This window comes from Glycine max, chromosome 3 (genome assembly GCF_000004515.6).
Source record: "Glycine max cultivar Williams 82 chromosome 3, Glycine_max_v4.0, whole genome shotgun sequence".
NCBI lineage: Eukaryota > Viridiplantae > Streptophyta > Magnoliopsida > Fabales > Fabaceae > Glycine > Glycine max.
In genome coordinates, this window is record NC_016090.4 from 9,112,859 (window position 1) to 9,138,010 (window position 25,152).

Below are 25,152 nucleotides of genomic sequence, written 5' to 3' on the forward strand. Positions count from 1 at the left end.
TTAGTTGTATACCTTGCCCGAAAATACAGGGGTATGGGAATAGCATTGGATGATTTACTTCAGGTTTGTTCCAAATGTCATTGCTCATGATTTTATTTGTAATTTGTGATTGTTTCTTGTGAGGACAAGTTTCTGTTTGTCTTTTACCTATTTGTGCACTCATCATATACAGTTGTAAGTTATATCGCAAAGAACCCGAGTTTCCTGATTAATAGTCGATATTTTTTAGAGCTAACAATTAACAACTTGTGAGAGTTAGAATCACAGTAAATACTTCAAAGATATCAGTCCAATGAAAGAAAGGTCATGTAGAGAGGCATAGCATAAGTTACAACTATACTAGTAATGCATACAAAAACAATTTCGAAGTAGTTTTCGAATCAAAGATATAAAAACCTAAGTTCGAGGCTTCAGCACAATTGACTTTCCAGCAATGACCGCAGGACCACTTTGAATTTCGAAACAGCAATGACCACAGATCAACAATGGCTAAAATCGCTCCTAATGGAATCTGAAAATAGTATGGCAGCATAATTTAGTGTTTAGCAAATTAAAAAAAAAAAGGCTAAATGACATTATAAATAATATATTTGATTCCACCAAAATAACTTTTAAGCCACTTAATTTTTAGAATCTGTTTTGATCTCAAAGTGGATAACAAATCATGTTTTTAAAAGGATGGGACTACATATATATTATACAATCAAAGTGGATAAAAACATGTTTCTCTCTAGTAGTTATCACCCTATCACCTGGAAGGAGACAAATCACAGGGCCTTACAATATAACTAACATACCATTGTTAACTTGAAGAAAAGAGTTTGTGCTAATGCATGTTATTAGGCAAAATGTTATTAATATACTTTACTTGTTATCCATTAGAATTCAAAGAAATTTCATCAGTGTTAAAACTATTGATGAAGTGTCAATTAGGCCACACACAAGCACATGACCCTACCCATTTGACATTTTGCTTATTCCATTAGCCTACTTATAGCGTTACTCTTAAATGTGCTAGGCAGTTATTCAGCTATTAATTTTAAATTCTCTCATGCATCCATTTCCTTCCCTCTATCTAGTTTTAGCCTTCTCTTCACATAACTAAGTTTTGCTTTCAACCTTGCTAGCTGCTACTTTTGCTTATTATTATGGCCTTTTAGCACTCAAAAGTTGTCATAATACTAGTTCTATTACTTCAAAGTGTTTTAGTATCTTTATCTATACCACTGTTTTTTCATTTCAATCTCATTTTGTTCTTTTTTGTATCTCATCTTCCATCAGCCTCTGTGCAAACAGGTTCTTTTAGGCCCATTTCTGTGTGTACTTTGATACTATTTCACTATGGTTATCTCAGCAGCCACTTCAAATAACAACAACATCCATCAGTTGCAATCTTTCAACTCTCAGAACAACAATTACCACCTTTGCGACGTGTCCTTCTCTTCGTACTTGAACAACAAAGAAGAGATCCTGGCAGAATCAGGCCATGGCTATGTTAGCAGTAGAAAGGATCCTCTTGGAGTAAAGAAGGAAGATGATGGAGAATTGGAGTATTTGAAGCTGAAAAGTACTTCAATGGAGAAGAGATTGAAAGCCCCCCAAGAGTTGCTGATAATGATGCAAACAAGCACCGGCCCCAAAAAGATGAACAAACAGCTCTTGTAACCAGAAAGTACAAAGTTCAGAATGGAACTCCAAGTGTAAGGTCTGAATCAAGTTTGAATAGCCAAAGTGCACTTTTGAAAAGTGCTGTGAGGAACTCCTCAAGGAACATGAAAAGCAAATTGCATAGGAAGAGTTTTTTAGCTGGTCTTGGTTGCAAATGCTATTGTTCTGACAAGAATTCTGTTGATATTAGTCACCATGCAGGTGAAATCAGTTTTAGCAAAAATTCTAGTCACGGAAAAACAACTTCAAGAAATATGTTCAATGCTGATCCAGAGGCTAATCATTCAGTTAAAGTTACTAGGCTTCACGCAGCCAAAATCTCGATTAAAAAAGATGTTTACTTCCAAAGCCCAGAGAAGTTAGGGGTGGGATTGAGCAAAGAAAACAGTTTAGCACTCTCAGGTTTGAATTCTAGCTCACGAAAATGCAACTTCAACAAGTAGAGAAGTCAAGGAATTCATTGGAAGTGTTTGGCTCCCCAATATTGAGTAGCAGGAGCAAGTCTTCGAGCTTTGATAAAAAGTTGGCAAAGACCTCTTCCTCTTCTTGGGATGTTGCTCCTAAAATTGAAGAAACTAACTTCTCAGCAATTTCTGGTGGAAACTACAATGATGTTGATAGTGATGCAAGTTCAAACTTTAATGGTACATGCCTTATGTTTTGTGACATTTTGTTCGTATACAAGGAGGAGAAGCAACATAACTGCCTGTATCCTTCTGTATTCTTGGTTGTAAATTGTAAAAATGAGGGAATCTCTCCATTAAAGCAATCCTTTTACTAAAAAAAAGTTAAAAAAAGGGGGAAATATCTTGATCCATGAAAAATAAGTGTCAATGCAGAAGTAGTTTTCCTTTGTTCTGTCGATAATTAGCATTTTTGTTGATGAATTAGATAGAGTACATCTCATAACTGATGTAAATTTTAGGCAATTCAAATTTGGTTAATAAAATTGATTTTTACTGAGTCTCTCTAATTTAACTTTCATTTTATTTCTATAGTAAATATTGATTCGGAGAAGAAAAAGAATAGTTTGGGCATAAAAATTGCTGCTGGGATAGCAACTGTTGCTTCTGCTTTAGCAATATCTGCAATAATCATTTTCCTGATTTCTAGAAGAAATATGAAATACCAGAAGAAGATTTTCAGGAAACGAATGTGTAAGTGTTCTAAGGCTTTATGCTGATTATATAATTTTTTTTATTCTTTCGAACCTATATATATATTTTTAGCAATAGAGATGGATGGCTATAGAACATGAAATTCCATTTCTTAACACAAAATGATGTCAACTTAATCATGAGGAAATATGTTTAATATCATATCATAATTCATAAGTAGTAATTATTCATATAATAAACAACAAAAACAAATGATGTTTCAGTGCCTCTCATACCACAGTGGCTTCAACTCCTCTTGAAATCAAGTTGTCAGCAAATTGTGCTGCAAGACCAGTCACAAATATTGAAGCCAGAGGCGGAAGAATAGACACCTGAAAAGATTAAAAATCCTCGATGTTTAGTATGTCTGTATGTATGTAAGACATAGACCAGTTTCCTCTCAAAACAAATTGCACATACTAATGATTGCTTCCTCTTTAAAACTATTATTTATTAAATTTAAATAGTTTAATATTGTTCAGCATATTATGTGTAAGTGTTCTAACTTATGCCTCAAAACTCCACCACCGAGTTAATCACAAATTGAAGTTTCTACTGCCAACTATGCTAAGTTCATTTCCAATTCCTATCATTCTACTTTATCACTAAGCATTGTAGCCGAATTTCTCTTTTTATCTTATTTCTTCCTTTAGGCACATAGTCCCTATCATGGACATTACAGAATACCTAAGCCATTTCAACTATAAACATACATATTTACTACATAGGTTTTCATTTTTTATTATCTGTTTGTGGTTACACCAGAAATGAAGGCACTTATATATTTCTGGTATATTACCTGACATATACTAACACCATTACAAACTGACAAGTATGTACCTAAACCAAGTTGAAGAAATCAGCAAAACTGTGGGACCTAACAAAACTGAAATGGAAAAAGTCTTCTACTAATTTTAGTATGGTACTGCCAGACTGGGTGTTACGAATCAATGAACCAGAATTGAAGAATAGAACAAAGACAGAAAGAAAAACAGTGGATCTGAACAAAATAAGGGGAGAATTCTCCAATTCTGGTTTACAATTCTAACAATTAATAATGCCCTCTAACTAATTCTATAACCATTGTAACTATTTTTCTCCAGGGCACATATAATTGAATCTATGTTAGAATTTTCCCTAAAATAGGCTTACTCCTGCTTACGCCACATCATATTTATGGTATGGTAACTTAATGCGTGCATACACCACACTATAAGTTATATATCAAACAAATTTATATGGAAAGCATTTGGAAAATTTGTGACATACCAAACAAGTGCCCCAAACTCCAAAATAATTGCAAGAAGTGTTAGTAACTTGTTATGAACCTGCTTACTACAAAATAATGAGATAATGAGCTAAATTACTCACAATAACATGATCCTTATCACTAGTTATCTCTACTGGTGCTCCAAGCAGTCTATAGATTTAATAGAGACAAACTTCAACATGTTTCCTAACTAAACTACAAATGAAAAAGAGACCAAGCTTACCTCGAACCCAAATAGTAACAATGGCAGTGAGATCTAACAAAATGGCACGAAACTTGAAGCTTTCCTCGTACCTCAATCAGCAATACTGCAACTGAAGACATATTATTATTATTATCATCAATAAAACATGAACACCCACGGAAACTTAGCATACACGAAGTTGACCTACGTACCTTGCGGAGAAAGCTTTGAGCTTTGAGCACGCACGAGTGTTTCAGCACCCTAGTACCAAGAGTGTATGTAGGGTTTTCTTCAAGAAACACTTCCAAGAGCAGTGTAGGGGGTTCTGTGGGTTCGAGCGAGGGGTTTCCTGTAGTATTGAAAACAATGTGGGTGTCGAGGGAGCGGTTTCCAACAGATTTCAGGTGGGAGGAGAAAGAGAACAGCGACTGCAAGGCTTTCGAGCGCGCGGGTTGTGAAATGCCAATGTTTTAACTTATAAACATAACAACATCGATTTTTTAAGGATAATCGATGTTAACTGAATATAGTTAACATCGGTTTTTTTACATCGGTTTTTTAAAAAACCGATGTTAAGATCAACTCCTTAACATCGGTTTTGAGAAAACCGATGTTAACTCTATCAAGTTAACATCGGTTTTGCCAAAATCAATGTTACCATATTCATCTTAACATCATGTTAACATCAATTTTTTAAATAGCCGATGTTAACATGAAGTAGTTAACATCGGTTTTGGTAAAACCGATGTTAAGTAACTTCATTTAATTACAAAAATGTCACCGCGCTTTCGTTAACATCGGTTTTCGCAATAACCGATGTTAATGGAGCGATGTAGAAAGCCTTTTGTTTTAGTAGTGGCTCCAGCAGCACAGACACGTCCAGGGTGCTCTGGACATCCAATAGCAGCGGTGAGAACATCCTGACGTCCATGGGGGACGAAGGATCCCTGTGACGCTTGCTCCTCAAAGGAATCCTGCACAGAAAAGACACATTTGCACATGGCATTCACCAAATAAAGAAATATAATTCTAATGGTTAGTTGAAAATGACTTGCGATCTTCTCAGCGATTTCTTTTACAGCCTCAATCGTCATCTCCCCTGTTTTCTTGGTGCAGGCCATCTTCCACTTCATGTGGCGTCTAACGGGGGATGGAGGGTTGATGACGCCATCAACGCTTCCTGATTGTGCAACTTCCTCCAGCTTCTTCATGGTCTTCTCAGCCAGGAGCTTCTGCTCTAAATATTCATAACCCCCACGAGACAAAACGTGGGGGGCAGTGTTTTATTTCTGGATGGCCTTTGCCTTTTTCCGCACATCCTGCAAAAATAAAACAATAATCTTTCAAATTTCTAGAATGAATTATAACAAGTTAATGTTTTTTGAAAAACAACATAAATGGCAAGGTACATACCTCCCAAGAAGGGTCTCTGCGAGTCTAACAAAATTGGGCCCATTTTTCCTTGCTTATGTCGTATTTCTCACAAACAGTGTCATCCACACTGTCCTGATCGACTGTAAGGGCCCATTTCCTCGTGGGCCCATTTTAGGTAGTGTGTTATCCTCTGGAAGCAGATTGTGCACTAACTCAAACAGTGAGGTAAAACTTTTGTCATTCCACCCATACCTAGCCTTCACATTAACCAGACTTAACACCGCAGACAACAGGGTTAAGGATTTCTTGCACCCCGTATACAAAGGCTTCTTTGAATCACTCTACAATCCTTCATACACAAGGGTGTGTGCTTGCTGAAAAGACTCTTGTCCAAGGTCACGAATCATGTCCTCCAAGCGATCTCCCATTTCTACATCAAACGGTTCAGATTGGGACCCACTCGGCATGTCTGTCACTTCAACATGCCATATCCACGTCGTGTAATTCTTCTTAATCCCATCACACGATAGATGATCCTGTATGTCGTCCAGTAGTTTTCGTCTTCCGTTCAAACAATTGATGCAAGGACAATAATATTTTCCTTCTTCATTCGGTCGACCTCTTTCTGAAGCAAATTGCAAGAACTGCTCGACGCCATCCTCATATTCTGGGCTCATGCGACTTTGATTGATCCAACTTCGATCCATCTAAGCAATTCCATGCATGAAAATCTCACTTTTTTATTTATAGGTGTGGCCCTATCTCATTTAGGAAGACTGTCTTTTATGTTAGCTTCATACGTCAGGGTTAGCATTATTTTGAAAAATTTGACTAAATTTCGGTAGCATTTCGCATTGGTCTCCAAGTACACGACATGACATCGGTGAAATTAATTTCCTGATAATCAAGTATGCACTCAGAGAACAACTTGAAATGCATTGTACCAAAATTTCATCAAATTAATCAAAATAATAATAACCTTAACGAATGAATCTAACATAAAAATACTTGTCTCCCCAAATTGTCCAAACGGACAATTCAAGACTAAATACAATGACTAATGTAAACTATCCGTAAGAATCATTGCATTCAGTCTCAAACGGGAATCTAAGGTTCACTCAGCATGAACAACAATTGTTTATATAGCAAATTACATTGATGACGTACAAGAACATACAAAATATAAATTTCGATTATAGACAAATATCGACATCAACAGTTGTTTGTATATCATATTACATTCATGACATACAAGAACATACAAAATGTAAATTTCGATTACAGACAAATATCGACATCAATAGTTCTTTATGTAACTAATTTGGAATTCTGGGTTTCGGGGGTGCGTATGCTTTATTATTGTAGTTGGGTATATGTCTTCTTTTGTGAATATGTTGGAGGTATGACAGTTTCATTTTATCTGTGATTCATTGTTATTTGAGGCTTTTGGATTAGAGAGGGACGTTCTTGAAGCAACAGTCTTGTTTGGCCATTGTTGATTCAATGGAGTTTGTTGAGTCGAACCCTCTCTTCCAAAACCCCAAATCCATGTCTTATTTTGTGCTTCTCCTCCAACTTGGTGTGAGATTGGCGTTTGGAGGGTTGATTTGTAAGGACAAGTTTGGTTATGCTGGGAATAGCTCCTAACAGACATGTCTTTATCTCTTTATGTTGTTGGTAAATAACTTGATATTATTAGTTGGTTTGAGCCTTTTTTGGAGGAGGTGGTGGTGGAGAGTGGTAATAGTATGGTTTTTTCTTTGGTGGGGGTGGTGGTGAGTGGTAGACATAGGGAGGGTGTGGGTGTGGGTGTAGGTGTGGATGAGGATGGGGGTGAGGGTGAGGGCACACTAGAGGTGGGAGAGATGGGTACTTGTAGGGATTCCTAGGAGGAGGTGGTGGGGAGTGAATGCTTTTTAGTAGTGGGGTTGGAGAGGGCTGGCCTAGCTATGAGCATCTATATGGATGTGTATACTTGTATAAACTATTTAAGGCTTCAATTCACTTACTAATCATTTTGTGGGTGAGTGTAAACTGTGGACAAGGGTCATGATTTGGCCAATGTTCAACCTTGGGTTGTTGGGGATGTTTTAGATTTACTTTTTAGAAAATCCATGAGGTGTTAATGGAGTTGTGATTGAAATTGGATGTTGGATTGATCATACAGGTAATTTGGAAGGTCCTTAAAGATCAACATAATGTATTAAGAGAAAAAAAAGAGATGAGAAAGAAGAAAATCAGAGAGAAAAATCTATTTTTCTGCTCTGCCAAGGGAGAAAACCCTTCTACAATTGTTAAGTTTGCAAACTTAGTGCATGTTTGGATTAAACTTAATTTTGCAAATGTATTTCAAGGTGGATTTCAAGGATAACGGGTCAGTGGACCTAAAGAAATACACTTTCAGCCTAACAAGAAGGAAGCCTATTAGTTGGGCACTTTTCTGATCCAATTTCTATCAACGAGTATAAGAGCATTAGAGAAAAATGGAGACACTTACATCAAATTTTTGTGTTAGAGTAGGAGGATTGAAAGTTAATTTTGGGCTGCATGGCTTGGTCACCTCAATGTTGCAAGGAAGTATGATATTTGGGGTTTATATCGTCCTATTTTAGCTAAGACAGCATAACATTCCAATAAGTCCTAAGATTGCAAGGCAGCATGAGTTTGGTAAAATTTTAGTGGAATCGAGCTCTGAGAAAGCTATTGGGTTTGTGTTAGATGGATGCCCTACATCTACATCTACATTGCTGCATCATTATTTCCCACTCTGTCATGAGTTGAAAGCTCTAACCTCTGCTACAAATCAGAAATCAAGCAAACCTTAGATCAACACATTAAAAGTGGTTCACTTTCATCACAAATCAATAGCAATGCTTCTCAAGTGGATTCACCCCAAGCTATTATTACTAGTCCTGGTAATGCTAATGCAGTAGCTGCTGCTGCTCTAGAAAATAAGGATCTAGCATAACCTGTTGCTGCTCTAGAAAATAAGGATCTAGCATTCCTAGTCACACCAAAGCAACAGCAACAACAATAGTGATGGTGATGATAGCCAATTTTATCCTCTCCTACCTTTCAATCACTCCAGCCTAAAAGACAAAAGTTGGACAACAAAGAAAATGAATAGAGAAATGGGTGTAGCTATGTGAGCAACGCGTATCTGAGACAATAGTGAGATTTCATTCAGGAAAGTAGCAGAAAATATGCTGCAGCCTTCATGTGCTTATATTGCAAGCAGGCTAGGAAAAAGTGATTAGTGAACTGGAATATACAATATGGAAAGGAAAAAAAAAGCTGCCTAACGTTCTCTAATGAAACGGGGTGCTTGCTTGCTTGCTTGCTTACACCATTCTTTCCTGGGGAAGGATAGGACGACTATAGATATAATGTAATTTAGTTCTCAAGATAGTAATAAAAGCCCCTTAAATTTCTATTTCTATTTTTTACATGTTTAATACTCAAACATATAAAATATAAAATATATAAGAAACTAAGAAAGATAAAGACAAAAAAACAAGGAAATATAAACTCACCTCACTTTTTCACTAGAAGGAATAGATTGTACGAAGGCTAAAGGATTTAATCTTACTTCTGACTCTAATAGAGGTTGAGATATTCCAGTGCTTGTAACCTATGAACAAAGAAGCTATCAGTAATGCAATAAATAATTATAGCCATGCTACATAGCCTAACAGCTTTTTTTTTTAATTATAGCCATGCTACACAGCCTAACCCACTATTAAAAAGTTGATGGGTTGACCTTCAAATAAGTTTAAAAAAAAGGGCAGTTGACCCACCATCCCACCATTGGCCTAGGTTGACCTGTTTTTCCATCTAGAAATCATGCATCATATATAAATGGAAAAGCTACTTCCCACAAACTAACTACCACTGTTCTTTTTGGCCAAGCAAAGACAAAAGAAAAAGTTAAAGCTAGTTTCATATGTTTTACCAACAAAATTCCACCCTGAATTCCAGACTCAACTTTTATTGTCTTCGTAATGTCATTCTATAAGAATCCAATTAGTTTTAAAAGGTTTGGAGAAAGAGATTCTCATGGAAAGACAATACAAAGGCAATACAAGTTGATCTGATAGCTTTAGATGCAACTATAAAGTAGTTCCATGAATAAGATGGAGCTACTAGTTCAAAAATTGAGTGCAAAAGATGGGGAAAGGTCAAAACCATTGAATATTTCTATTCTTTATTTCTATTAGTTTCAATACTATTACTTCAGTACAAATTTTCAAATAAAAATAATAGAATTAATCTATATTTAATTACTATGATACACACAAGAAGAAATGTCATCATCTTTAGCAAATTCTCTTCCAAAGCAATCTGCAACTACAAAAGATTTCCAACAAGTCAAACTGCCCCGCAACTAGCTTTAGATGCAACTCACTTGAATTCAACATTAATTCCCCCTCTCAAATGTGTATTACCACATTCAAATTCTCAACAAGTCAAACTGCCCCACAATATGACTCCACAAACATGGAACAAAATCAAAGCCCAAACTAACCACTGCCCCCAAATATTCAAAGTGAAATAAACTCTAACAAGGACTTGCATAGGCGTGCAAGTCCTTGAATTTCACAGACTTCCACCCATATGTAGCTATTTTTGAATTTCAATATCTTATTCCTAGCTTTTTTTTCCTTCTCTTTGCGCCCAAGAGAACAAACAGAATTAAGAAAACTAATAGAGTGAAATTGATTGAAAATCAGAATGATACAAAAATTGTATGATAAATGCATATAATGTAGGGGCTTCATCATCATGATGCATAATATTAAAAGTAAGAAACACACAAAGGTATTTTCTACCTTACAAAGGTTATGGGCTGTTGGAAATCAATTTCTCATTTTTAGGAATATATGAGACCATTTGTGTTACAGGGATTAAATTTTGTTATCAGCTTCTAGAAACAAATCTCAACTCAAAATCCAACTACCCTCAAGCCAAATAATCACATCCACTGGCATACCTATCTCCCTCTCCTACCTAGCAAACACACAAAATCTCAACCACCCAAAAAAAAAAGAATTCTATATGAGTATGCTTTTTGTAGAATAAGTATAATACAAGCACTATTTGTTGGTCAATGGCATGAGCCATTGAACAACACAGAGAATCTTCTATGCATTCGCACTGTCACAGTCACAAGAGATACACAAGCCTCAAGATTGGATTAGTCTTTGAAATTTGGAAAATTCTGCTACCAGAAAATTGCTTCAATAATAAATTAAGGACAAAAAGATAGTAATTTAATATGTAGGCTCAAACAAAAGAAAGGAAACATGTGGCTGTACCTATAAGAAAGGTAATACAAAGAAAAGAAAAAAGTCATCCAATTTTGAAGGAGTTCTTGAATTTGTTATATAAGGGATAGTTATTCTTTTATACTAAGTCTTATATCGTTAGATGAAATTAAATTGAAATTAAATATACAAATACCTATCATTGGATACTGGTTAGAAGAATATTATTTATTATTATTTTTGTACTTGTCAATTTTTTATTTAATTATTTAAAAAAAAGATTAACTAGGTAGTGGAATTTAATTCAATTGAGACGTTTTTGTTGGTTGGTTTTCTTTGGGCAGATGATATATCCTATTCCTTAAGATTTATAATATGCCTTGACTTAAACATTCATGTACCAAAACAATTCATAATAAAATAAGTGTAACCTACTTTGTGATCAAATGATGCATAGAAAGATTACTTATAATTACATGTTAGAATTAGCTTATTTCTCTAGACAGACTTTTTATGTTCATGTTTAGTTTTGTCCCCTAAAACCCCATGGAATTGATAATTTTCATGATCACTTTGTGGTTAAGTTTAATTCCTCAAAGTATGTAACTAGGTTCTCTACATGAGTTGATTTAACAAAATGTGTTGGCATAAAGAGATTACTAAGTTGGATGTGCATATATCTAATGCATCATTTATCCCATTGTTAGTGTGTTGTATGCATGAACTAAGTGGTTTTGGGGGCATTACAATGAGTAAGTAATGATATATTTTAGGTGTTTTGTTGACTTTTAATTGCATCTATTTACTTTGTTCATCTGTCAGCTTTGGCAACCATGATGTTGGTAAGAACTCTACTTAATATCCAGATTGGTATAGAATTGACAATCATGCTCATGTGTATAAATCTATAAGGTATATCCACCAAACACCAAAGACTTTCTATATGCTATTTAACAACACTCCCTCCGATTAAGCATATATTTTAATTAGGAAAGGCACTGTAGCAGCTATTTAACAACAAAGCCTCAAAAGTTCAAGTAACACTAAACTCTAAGCATAGCTATCAATCCCAAATAACAAGCAGTGCAGAAGGGCAGACCCTAAAACAACTATAGTGAGACTGCAAGAAGCAACATGGCCACTATATTGAAGCTATCTTGTACAAATTAAAAACTTTTTTTTTAATATAGAAAAACTATGGATATACATTAACCCAATGAATATTATAGCATATATAATTTATCCATATTCCTTCTCTCATTTATTAATTACATCCCAAACCTAAAATTAGACGAGGAAGGGTGTGTTTGTTTTAGTATTAACAAGTCTCAAACGCTAGTTGAATCCAATGTCACAAGATTCTTGGATTGATCTAAGCATGCATCAAAACGTGTGTCGACTACAAACAAACACATATGAAAACTATCTTACATGGAGACAATAGGTTGTTGCAACAATAAAGGGTTATCAGCTGCATAAGCTTATATAAGAAAATTGAGGCCAAAAAGGTTATTGAATGAAGAACATGAACTAATTAGACTGCAAAAGATAGAGTACCTAAACTAGGAGCAGCAAGGCAAACAATTAGTGTCTTTGGCTTCTAGCATCAATTGCATCGAGTCTTCACACAAAAGAATGGTTGGAAGATACTTGAAACTTAAGCTTTTAGACCAAAGCCAAAATCAAACAACTAAAACTGAAACTAAGTGTCTAATAGATAGGAGCAATGAATGACTATTTTTGAAACATAATCATAGTAACACGAATGGGTAAGAAAAACTAACTGGTTTTGAAACAAAATTAACTATAATGACTTAGTATCGTCTTAGTCTAATTTAAATCTCCAAATTCATAGTAACATGAATGGGTAACAAAAGCTATTGTTTGGAAAATAATCATATTGACTAGTCTCAGCTTAGTCAAATATCAATCATATTAGTTAGTCTAACTATGGTTTCGAAACATGATACTAGAGACAAACCACTGAACAATGGATTTTCATCATTAACAGAGAACAGAGACATACCTTCAATGGCTTCCCTGGGAGTCTTAAAGCCAGCCCAATGGATTTCGAAAATCGATTCCCACCCTTTCCGGGACTCTTTCCTTGCCCAGTTTTCTTCGAGCTGCGAAAGTGACCAAATGTTAAAACAAAAGGATGTACCTCAATCAATAAGTGGCAGAGACAAACTCGGCAAAGACGAACTCCACAATGTGCTTACAGTGACGGCAGGGCAGGGCAGTTTGCGGCAAAGACAAACTCAGGTGGAAGGAGAAAGAAGAAGAACAATAGGGTTCAAGCGCGTGGGGTGTGCAATTTCAGGTTTTTAATTTATAAACATAACAACATCGGTTTTTTAAAGATAACCAATGTTAACCTCAACTAGTTAACATCTATTTTCTTAAAACCGATATTAACATCAAATAGGTAACATCGGTTATTTAAATAACCAATGTTAACATCAACTCGTTAACATCGGTTTTTCTAAAATCGATGTTAACTACTTGAGATTAGCATCGGTTATTTAAATAAGTTGTTTGGTTTGTGATGACAATGTTTTGCGTGTCTGAGCCTCTAACATTTCCTTTCAACTTATGTTTAACTGTTAGAACTTAGAACTCATTGCACGTCTTTTCTATAAACAATTTAAGTTCATTTATTTCTTGAATGTTTTTTTTTTCTGATATGCATTGTAAGCTGATTGATACAATGCAACCCTTCTACAAGGAGAAGACAATTGAAAAACAAATTAAAAAAGAATTTGACAAATCCAGTGACTCTTGAAAAAAGATAACTTTATTGTTGCAGATAATCATAATGCTTTGACAATTGTTAGCGTGTGGGCACCTGTAGTTGTTGTATAAGTGCAGTGTCATTGTTTGTTTATCTCCTTCCTCCTTCTTCAAATATGTTATCATAAAAGGAGGACATCTTGTTCCTTTTTAATCTTTCTTTCTCTATAGGAAAAAATGTATGACAAGAAGTCCTTAAAGTTTGGCGTGAAGTGGCAGGTTTGTTAATATAGCATGTTTTTGTTATGCAGTCTCATAGTGTGTTTGAATTAGCTTTATTTGCATTCAATATAAGTTTTTCAATAACAAACTCTTTCTTGAGCAGTTTTAAAATCACATCTTCAGGTGTTTGAAAATATTATATACTTATCTCTTGTAATTTGAAATATTATATCATCACAAGTTGCTGAAAAAATGAAAAATCTAATAAATGAAAAAAAATTATATTTACAGCGGGTAATTATCAAACAGGTTAAAATCTAATAAAAGAAAAAATCTATTAAATCTTAATCTTAAAAATTATATTTACGGCGAGTAATTATTAAACAGATTAAAATCTAATAAATAAAAATGGCATATTTTCTTTGAACAATCGAGTTGTTTTTTAATTTATTTTAAATTTAAAAATTAATTATTAAACTAGACCAAAAACATTTAAAAAACATTTTAGAATGTAAAATTAGCAACCGAATTAGCAACCAAAACTATTATTTTTAAAAACTTTATTATTTAGTAGCCACCGAATTAGCGACCGACCTTTATTTTAATTTATTTTACAATTAAAATTTAATTTTTTATTAGCGACCGAATTAATAACCACATCTCATTTTAATTTATTTTATTTAAAATTTAATTACTTGTTAGCGACCGAATTAGCTACCCCAAACCTCGATTGTTGATTGGTCCCAAGCAAAATAGTAACCAAATATCTAGCGACCAAATTTTGTGTGCTTGCGACTCAGTAGTTCGGTGGCGAAATAGCAACCGAATAGAAATTCGGTCGCTGAGGGTTTAGCGACTAGGGTTTTTGCGATGTACATTATTTGGTCGCTATTTCGGTGGCTAAGAGTTTTAGCGACCAAACATGCCTTTTTTGTAGTGCCCTAGAGTTCCAATATTAATGGTATTTAAAGTCAAATAAAAAAATTATAAAAATTTTGATCGGTTTGATTTTGACCGGATCTATAAATTTAAACTTATGACCCAACCGATAAGATTTTGATCGATTTGTTCGATTTTGACCCACATAAATAAATGACTCAATAAAAAATCAAACCAAATACATAAATGACTTAATCAATATTGTTCCAATTGGATATGATTAATTTGAATTCCCAAGTGACCCCTAACCATAAACACCCCTACTTAACATCTCTACACAGGCGGATGAATAATATGTTTCTGAGATCATTTTTTTTAATAGCCTACAATATGCACAACTTGATGCTCAACTCAAATAATTATATTATTAATAAAATCTTTTTCTTATTGAAAAAATATAATATTATTGCATTTCGTAGTTGATGGCAATTGCTCCCCTTTAAGTAGTGTTTTCAAAGCATCACATTCCTAGGGTAATATTTTTTTTAATACATTCCTAATTAAATTAATAACTCCATCAATTATAATTAATTAATATATTAAAAATTCTCTTGCCACGTTGCTAATTATTTTGGTCAACATTTACATCTTGACGGTCAACAGAAGTAATTTAACATTTTGACCAAAATTGTCCATCTTTCAAATCAAGGATCAAAATTTCAATTTAACCTATATATAATTTAGGAACAACTATTTAATTAACTAAATATTAGAAGATGACTAAATAAAATTAAAAGTTTAATGTTCATGTACTGATAGTGTTATATAGTTTTATACTGTCATTCAACCATACATCATTATTTGAATTACATTAGGATAAATATTTTAAAAGTTAACAAATTTATCATACATAATTGAATACAACTTTTTACACTAAGAGTGTATTATCTTTTTTCTCTAAAGATCAATACCCGAGATTGAATCTTGAGTATACAACTACATTAAATATTTAGCAGGAGGATTCAGTCAAAACAAATATTTAGTGAGTTTTACTATTCATAATAATATTTTACCATACTCAAGCATGATTGTCTTTGGTAAAAAGATATATGTGGTCTATAAATAATAATTTTGATGATAAATACATTTGATTGCAAATTAATTGATCCATATATTGAATATTTGGTTTTCTTAAGTTAATTCATTTGTATATGTTAATGGTACTTGACTACTTGATTCAATAAATATATTTGATTGCCAATTAATTGACCGATATATTGAATATTTGCTATTAGAGCGAATCTTTTTCTAATAATTTTTTTGTTACGATCTTTTCTAAGAATTTACCAATTAATTCATTTAAATACTTTGAAAGAATGATTCATAGTTAATCTTGAAATTGAACAAGGTATTTTAATTACAAAGTTTCTTGATATATGAAAGAAAAAAGAAAGATCAATTCTTGATTTTAGAACACAATTACGCACAATTAGTTTATGTAACACACGATTGTTTCTTCTCATACAATTTAATATTAGAAAGGTCTTGCATATGTTTACCTATTGGAGAGATGCATGAATCTATTCATGTCCACGAAGTTCTTTGTCTCACCCTGGAAATTAAGAATATTGAATTATGCTTGCAATCTTGTCAAAATCATTCTCCATAGAAAAAAGAACGAAAAAATAAAATTAGAATGAGTCTGTGTTGTATACCTGATTCAATCTCAGCGTTAAAGTCTTGAAAGTCACATGTTTGGTTTTTTTCAGCACTTTCGTGCCTAATCTTCTTCCCAAAGCCACCACTACCTTCTCTTTTCTCCGCACTCACCACTTTCTGCAGAAACCAACTTCCACTCAAATCGTCGCTTGCCGCATCTAAACGTGATGGCGATGTTGCCATTTTGGGCATCGAAACCAGCTGTGACGATACCGCCGATGCTGTCGTAAGTTATCTTGCCTTCGCTTTTTTTCATTTGTTCTTTTTTTTTTTGCGTTTGATGGTTTGGTTTGTCTTTTAATGGCTTTTGTGTGTGCTGTATAGGTGAGAAGTGACGGTGAAATTCTCAGCCAAGAAGTGTCTTCTCACGTACGGTGTCGTATTGTATGTGCTGAATTTGCTTTCATGGTTTTTCCCAGTCAAGTGTGAAAAAATTGTGGATTTTGGTGAAATTGATGCTGAATTAGTCCTATTACCTGTTTTGAGTGGGGAATGTTAATTGATGATTCATTTGTGCGAGTTTGGATTGGTTAAATGAAGATAATATTTCTAGTTTACAGTTTCCTGAATAGAGGTTTTGAAAGAGATGAAAACGATTACTTTTACAAAAAACTAAATAAATTGAAACAAACTTGAGTTTAAAAGTTGCAATTAGTATGATATATATTTTTTTAGTTCTTGTTTCCTCAACACCAATTTTGTGTGTGCACGCATGAGTTTTTGCCTTTATTAAGAAGTTAATTCAAATACCTAAAACTTTATATATACTATGTTTTAAAATTAGAATTTTTTTTCCTAAGGAAATTTCAAAGTGGCAGTTGGTCAGAGATAGATAGATAGATAGATAGAGAAGCGCAGCTTTTTTTTGGGGGGGGGGGGGGGGGGTTAGATTGCTTTGAACATTTGGTATTAGAAAGGTTGGTCATGCTTACTGCCTATATTTGAAAATTTTGCTCTAGAGAATTTTTGGTGGTGCATCAGCTTAGATATCTGATGGGTGGGTGAGACTTTCTTTGAATGTGGTAAATCTATATGCATATCCCAGGCTAGAAAAGAACATAGAAGGGGCATTCTAGGGAAGCATAATAAGATATAATAATGTGACAGAGTAAAAACAAAAACCAAGTAAGCAAATTGTAGAGGTAATTTTTATTGTTGTTTGGTTAAAATGATTTTGATGCTTCTGAAAAGTTTTATTGATCATTTTGAGATGTGTGGGAAAAGGGTGTCAATCTGTTGTACACTTTCTCTGTAATGATCTATGAAGCATCGACACGGACACGGACACAGACACCGGACACGATACGAACACGTGGACACCTGTAATGTCCAAAATGTAGGACACGGACATGGCTATATATATATATATATATATATATATATATATATATATATATATATATATATATATATATATATATATAATTAAATAAATAAAATAAAATTACATAAAATTAAATATGAGTGATATCCATAAAAGATCTAAATTGAAAATCAAGATTTATATATTCATCATCATCTAAAAAGAACTTTTCCTATGATAATGAGTCACAAAAAAATACTAAGAGACCTCATTATACAATTTGTACGCTTTGTTTCTTTACAAAAAAAATTATAAAGCAAGATGATGAATTAGCATCTTCAAGTCTTCAAGAATTCCACAAACTAGCGATCATCATTGAAAAAGACACCTTCTAACTTTGGTTCATCTAAAGACAAACTAGCAATTTCAAGAATACCACAATCATCAAGTGATCCAAAATCATCTCCGGCTACATCCCACATTTTAGTTTCCTCTTGATGATATTGTGGTGTATTCCTTGAGAGAAGTCGTAGGTTGCTATGAACAAATACTAAATCTTCAGCTCTATGTGGTGTCATCTTGTTTCTCTTTAAAGAATGAATAAATGAATATGTACTCCAATTCGTTTCACAACATAAAGATGAACAAGGTTGCGCAAGTAGCTTAAGGGCAACCTTTTGAAGTATTGGAGCATTAACGCCATGAACTTGCCACCAAGCTTTTGGATCCATTTGACCTCTATCATTTAAAGAATCAAGATCATCAAAACCTTCTCTTCCATCCGAGAAGTTGGCAAACTCAATATTCACTTTCCTCCTTACATCCACATCAAGAAAGAACCTCTTGAAGCATTTTAATCTTTCACGAGTGAGTTTCAAGTCATGATGTGGAGGAACTCGATTAGAATCTTCACTTAGCCATTCATGACTATAATATCTATAATTAAAAAGAAATATATACATGATTAAAATTTATGTAATTCTAAAAAAAAGTAAGTAAAAATGTATAGAGTTAATTACCTTAGATTTAAGGAATGAGCTAAAAAATGGAGAGGAGTGCTACTCTTAGTCCAACGGTCAATTAATATGGAGTGCACTACCTCATAAAAGGTTGATCCTTCACTCTCCTTCTTTCTCTCATATTGATATATGGCATTCTTCACCTTTTCAATCATTGAATCCCACATTTCATATACTAGATGGAGAGATGAAGCTTCTGTATCAGTTCTTCTAAGAACATCATAGATAGGGCTAGTGAATGAAAGAATATAATCAACCTTATCCCACCCTTTATCATCCAACAAAGTATCTTTCACAAATTTAGCCTTTGCAACATCATCTTCCTTATAAGAAGACCATTGGTCACTAATGACCATCTCTTGGAGTCCTTTCTTCAATTGCTTGAATCTCTTGAGCATTACAATAGTGGAGGCAAATCTTGTTGGAGCAATGGATAGTAATTTCAATGAATTGAACGAATTGAAAATTGATAGTCTCATAGAGTGACTCATGACAATTTTTTTCACAAACATTGCATCATCCGCAATTTGGGTGATCCAAGAACATTCTTCATAAACAACATTGTTTTTTCTGTATTCTTGGCTGCACATATGTTCTTCAAAGCAAGATTTAATGTGTGGACAACACATGGAGTCCAATAGATGGAAGGAAACTCAGCCTCAATTATTAAACCTGCTACTTTACAAACGGCTGCATTATCCATCACTATTTGCACAACATTTGAGTGTCCAACTTCCATAATTACCTCCCTCATAAGTTTGGCAATGAAATCTTTGTCTTTGATCTCATTTGAACAATCGATGGCCTTTAAAAACATAGGTCCTCTCTCTGTGACAGCCATGAAATTAATAAGAGATCTTCTTTGTGGGTCACTCCATCCATCACTAACAATGCTCACACCCTTCTGGCTCCATGCATTTTTAATTGGTTGTAACAAGTTCTCCACATGTCTCCTCTTATTTTGAAGTAATGTTGTCCTAAATTTATTATAACCCGGAGGTTGGTAACCACTGATCTGATTGTTGGCAGCATAGGCAAACGCCTTCCTATAATGAGGATTTCTTGCTAAATGAAAAGGCAGCCCCGAAGAGTAAAACATCCTAGCAATTTCATGATCAAGTGTCTCTCTAGCTTGCAAATTAAAGACATTTTCTACAGTTGATGTCTTTCTCTTTTTTTTATCAACACCAAGAGTGTTTGCATCCATTTGGTGTTGAGTAGAAATCGGAGGCAATGACACAGATTTTGTTTTTGACTTCTCTACCCTCAATGTTGCCTCATTGTCTATCTTCTTCAAATCTATAAGTCTGTCAATTGTTACCTTTTGACAAACTCTAATTCTCTTTCCAGTCATCTTCAACAAGTGTGCCCTCACTCTAGTGTAAGACCCATTAAAGGTAAAATCACAAATATTGCATTTTATCTCATAATTTCCACCACCACCTACACTTTTTATCTTTGTAACATAGGTCCTTAAAGGTTTGGTATCATCATCTTGTTCTTTAGCTTGACTAGGACTAGAAGCACTCATCTCTACAACAATTTAAAAAAATTAAAAATCAATGTAAATAATTTCTAAGTAAAAAACAAACAACAAAAAGCAATTTCTGTATAATTTTTTTAAAACCAAAAAACAGATTTAAACTAATGTGACAATTTTATAATTAAAAAGTAAAAAAAAAAAAAAAACACAAGTAAACCCTTAAAATTTTAATTGAAGAAAAAGTAAAATTTCAATCCTACAAAAATATGTTAACATCCACCCATTTATTTTATTTAGAAAATATGATAATTGCATCTTTAAATAATAAATAATAAATTATAATTTTCCAACGTATTACTTTTTGATGTTACATACCTAAGCAATCTCTTTCTCTATATATTCTTCTCTATTTTCTTAGCTGTCGTACATAACTTATCATTAAAAAGAAAAGTTCTTAAAAACCCTTTTTTTGTGCGCTGTAACGTGCTTGAGCCTTGAGGCCACCTTAAAACATTCAAACTCTCTTGCTGGCACAACAAAACAAAAAAGTATCTAAATAAAATAATAAAAATAAAAATTAAGGTAGGGGAAACTGAATAGTATACTTCAATTGATGCCCCACACCTACCCGGACTTGTATAATAATAATTTTTGTACTGTACTTCTTCTTCTTCTTCTTCTTTTTTAATTTCCGTTGTTCTTTTTTTTTTAATTTTCGTTGCTCTTTTTGTGCCCCTTTTTTAATTAAGAAAGTAAAACAAATGCATTGTAACTATCAAATGGCATTGGGTAATGGGTACTTCAGAGTTCAACCACGACACATGGAAAGAGAAAGAGAGAGAATTGGTATTTTACTTAAAGGGAACAAATGTGGAACAGGGGAAGCACAAAAGCATTTCAATGAAATCAAAAACCATAAAACCAGGCAAGCATCAACGGGGAAACAACAGAGGCGAGAGAGAAACCAAAAGCAACAAAACCAAAAGTAGCAAGCAACAAAGGGGGAAACGGAGGCGAGAAAAATGCAAGCAGCAACATGGAGCAGATAAGAAAACTCAGGAAAGAAAGAAGGGCCTACCTGCAAAGGGGGAAACGGAGGCGGCGAGCAGCAATGGAGGTTCGCTTGCGATGAGGAGAAGACGTGCAGAAACGGTTTTCGTTTTAGGTAAGCCTTTTTTAAATAAATAATAAAAAATAGTTGGTTGGGCCGCGTTTGGACGTGCGTGTCCACTTGTTGGGCCACATCCAATCACGCGTCTCCTGCATCCAACTGTGTCCGACGACGGCGGCGACAACAGACACCGCGTCGCACCGGAGTCGTACCCGCTTGTGTGTCTGGTGCGTCTCCGACGCGGGACGTGATACTTCGGCGGCATGTCTGTGCTTCATAGGTAATGATTAATCACTAATGATCCGAGTCACGTATTTTTTATTAAGCACTTGATTTCATTGAACGTGAAAATGCTTATGTTCTATTGGATGCCTTTAGAAATATTGTTGTTTTCACTTGTTTCTTGATGAACTCAATAATGTTAAATATTTGATCACTTTTGTATTGGAATTGAAAACTACAGCATTTAATCTTATAAAATCTTTACAATGGGTGTAATGCATAAAAATGATCTTCCAAACATTTGATGTTATCTTTTACTGTTGTACATGTGCTCATTAGGAAAGAATATCACCTTATATTTTCCATAAAATGAAAAGTTTAAAATTTAAATAAAGAAAATAATCAGATGTCTTTAGTGTTAATTTGTTCATACATCTATAATTAGGTAGTGATAATGATTCCTGCTACTAATAATGGACAGATCACAACCCATTGGTGGCTTCTTTCCCTTTATCCTAAAAAAATTATAAGCTTTATTCTTATTAGCCACTTGATTTTATATTCGTCATCTTTCAGCTACCTAACATACCTCTTTTTTCTTTCTAACTATGTAACTTCTCCAAATTAAGGCAGACCTGCTTGCAAAACATGGAGGTGTTGCTCCAAAAATGGCAGAGGAAGCTCACTCAAAAGTTATAGACCAGGTACATCATTCCTGTCTTTTTCTTTGTATATCCCAGCTAGAACACATTTTGTATAGGTAGGTCAGGGCACACAAGGTATGTCTTGAGTATTCTTTGTTCACATGCTAGTTTTTGGAACATTTCCACAAAGTGACCGCATACATCCATTGTAGTTCCCTTCTTTAAACTTTATTTATTTATCTGCATTCAACTATTTATTTATAAATATTGCATTGCATATAATGCACTTCAATGCTATAAATTTTCATAGTTCCTAGTGCTTGTCTAGGTTGCTGGTGGAATATTCCTTCAAACATAACCCTGGTGGAATGTAAGTAACTTCTTAGTTACATTGGGTGCCATAGAATGATGTTTGGAGGGTGCCACCAGATTCTCAAATAGATTTCTAATATGGCTTCTTATACTTTTTTCTTTGTCTCTCTCTATCCCTTTCTAGAGTATTATTGGTTTGGGCTTAATCTTTTTTCTTATTCATTATAGGTTGTGCAAGATGCCCTTGATAAAGCTTATCTGACCGAGAAGGATCTTACTGCTGTTGCTGTTACTATTGGTCCTGGTTTGAGTCTCTGCCTTCGTGGTAATGCATGAAGTCATGAAACTTTAAGAATAAATTTGCAAATTGTTTGAGTGAGAACACTGATCATCTTTGATGTTATATTTTAGAAGAATAAATACATCTTGTATTTACAAGAATAGTAATAAAAGATAAATATTACAGTCATGATTATCCATGACTTCATTTACTTGTCATTCTTCTGCTTTTGAGGAATTATTGGTGTTAATCATGTATATCTTCCGTCTTTGTCTTGCTCAATGCAGTGGAGGTGCAGAAAGCCCCGGAGAATTGCTGGCAGATTTAATTTACCAATTATTGGCATACATCACATGGAAGCTCATGCTTTGCCAGGTAAAGTTATAGTTCTTTACTGAATATAATATTCTACTAATAGATGGACGCGGCGGAGGCATGCTATCAACAATTGAAATGTGTATGTATAGTCTGTTATTTCCTATTTTTAAAAACAGAAAAAGCAATAAAAACTTGTTTGATAATAGTTGATTTAAAAAACTATTTTCAAAACTAATATCTTAGTTTTTAAAACCAGAAAATCAAAATATCTCTTAAGTTGTTTTTGTTTTGTATTTTTAGTTTTCTATTACTCAAGTGTTCTCTTATACTTTAACTTCTATTTTTTGAAAATCAGTTTTTGAAAATTATTCATAGAATAGATTTTAAAAAAAAAAAAAAAAAAAAAAACAAAACTCAATCAAAGTATCAAACACACCTTTAGTTTCTTTATGTTGTTTTCTTCTACAATTTCTGTGCACCCTTTAGTGTTCCATAAGAAATTATTTTTTGGTTGTGAGTCATAGTTATCTTTATGTTATAGGTTAATTGAGAAAGATCTGCAGTTTCCATTCATGGCCCTACTTATTTCAGGTATCATTCCTATTTGTGGGTTTTAGTTTTGTTAGTCAAGAAGTGGACCAGGCATGCAACTGATTAAGCCCATTAAGGGTGTGCTTATGTCTGCAAACCAACCGCTGCCTATAAATAGGAATAACTGGAAAGTGTAATCAGTATAGGGGACTTTTGGAAACTGAGAAAGCGGTGTAAGGAGTGGATCCAAAGCAGTGTATTAGTTCCCAAGGAGCTTCTCCCTAGTTTCATTAAATAAAAAACTCATTCTTTCTCGCTGTTAAGATACCAGTTCTATCAAAATATCAAATCAAGCATACACATCAGCCTTCCAAAATAAATGAACAGGTGAATTCTACAGGGTATAGGACGGTCCCTTGCACTATTTTCTGAGTGGAGACGAGGGAGGAGAGGGGAAGAGAGGTACATTTCTCAGGTACACACAAACTCATTCTATTTTAATTGTTTCGTTCTTTTCTTCTTTGCATATGATTTAGATGAAGATTGCAAGATTGTTTCCAGGATTAGGCAAAGATCGTCGTGGACATGGATGGATTCAAGCATCTCGATCTCCAGCAGGTATACACATATTATAAAACCTTTCTAATATTAAATTGTGTGAAAATAACCAACGTGGGTGTTACACTAATTAATTATGCGTTTATTCTAAATCAAGAACCTTAATTTCTTTCATGGAACAAGAATGTTTGTAACTAAATTACGTTCCAAGATTATGAATCCCCTTCTTTCAATTTCACCGATTAATTAATTTTGTAAATTCTTGGAAAAAGATTTGCACTAATTGCTAATGGATCTCTGGGTCGAATTTCTATATGATTAATTTGGGTTTGTGTTGTTATAATTGCAGTGTGAGAAATTTAAGGAATTTGGAGCACCTGAGTTTCATCATGACTGCGCGAAGGAACTCGAAATTCATAGTGAGTTCAAAGTCTGCTAGGTGGCCCTATTCATAACACGTGTGAAAGGTAAGTGTGCAAATAGACCCACATTAAGGTGCAATTAATTAAGTAAGGTGGTGCATTCTTGCATGCAAAACTGCTCCTTTTGGACCCACTTTGGCCATCCTCGTAACCCTAGCGAAATCTACCCTCGTAGGACCATGATTCTACTATGAATTTCGTGTTCCATCCTGCAGCCATGGGTGATAGCAACTCTGGTACCCCGGGGGGGCTTTAATTTCTCACACTGCAAAAACAGCAATAAAAGGCCAAGAATATCAATTCATCATATTGAAATTCAAACAGAAGATATATCCATCCATTTGGTATGTGTTTAATTACTACAGAATCTTTAAGTTTATAATTTATCAATTACTTTGTTGCATGCATAACCAAATTTACATACATCATATACAACCAAAGTTGTAACTGTGCCAAACAAATTACGTATATACAAATCA

General features: G+C 34.0%; 1 long non-coding RNA gene and 1 pseudogene across 1 annotated transcript; both read left to right on the top strand.

Annotated features, from left to right (window-relative positions):
* Nucleotides 1-1,341: 1,341 nt before the first annotated feature.
* On the top strand, nucleotides 1,342-2,851 carry LOC100795310 (protein PHYTOCHROME KINASE SUBSTRATE 1-like; annotated as a pseudogene).
* A 21,246-nt stretch (nucleotides 2,852-24,097) lies between these two features.
* On the top strand, nucleotides 24,098-24,761 carry LOC102660645 (uncharacterized). The gene is made up of 3 exons (XR_413470.4): nucleotides 24,098-24,168; nucleotides 24,255-24,311; nucleotides 24,601-24,761. It is a non-coding gene; the product is annotated as an uncharacterized lncRNA (long non-coding RNA).
* Nucleotides 24,762-25,152: the final 391 nt, after the last annotated feature.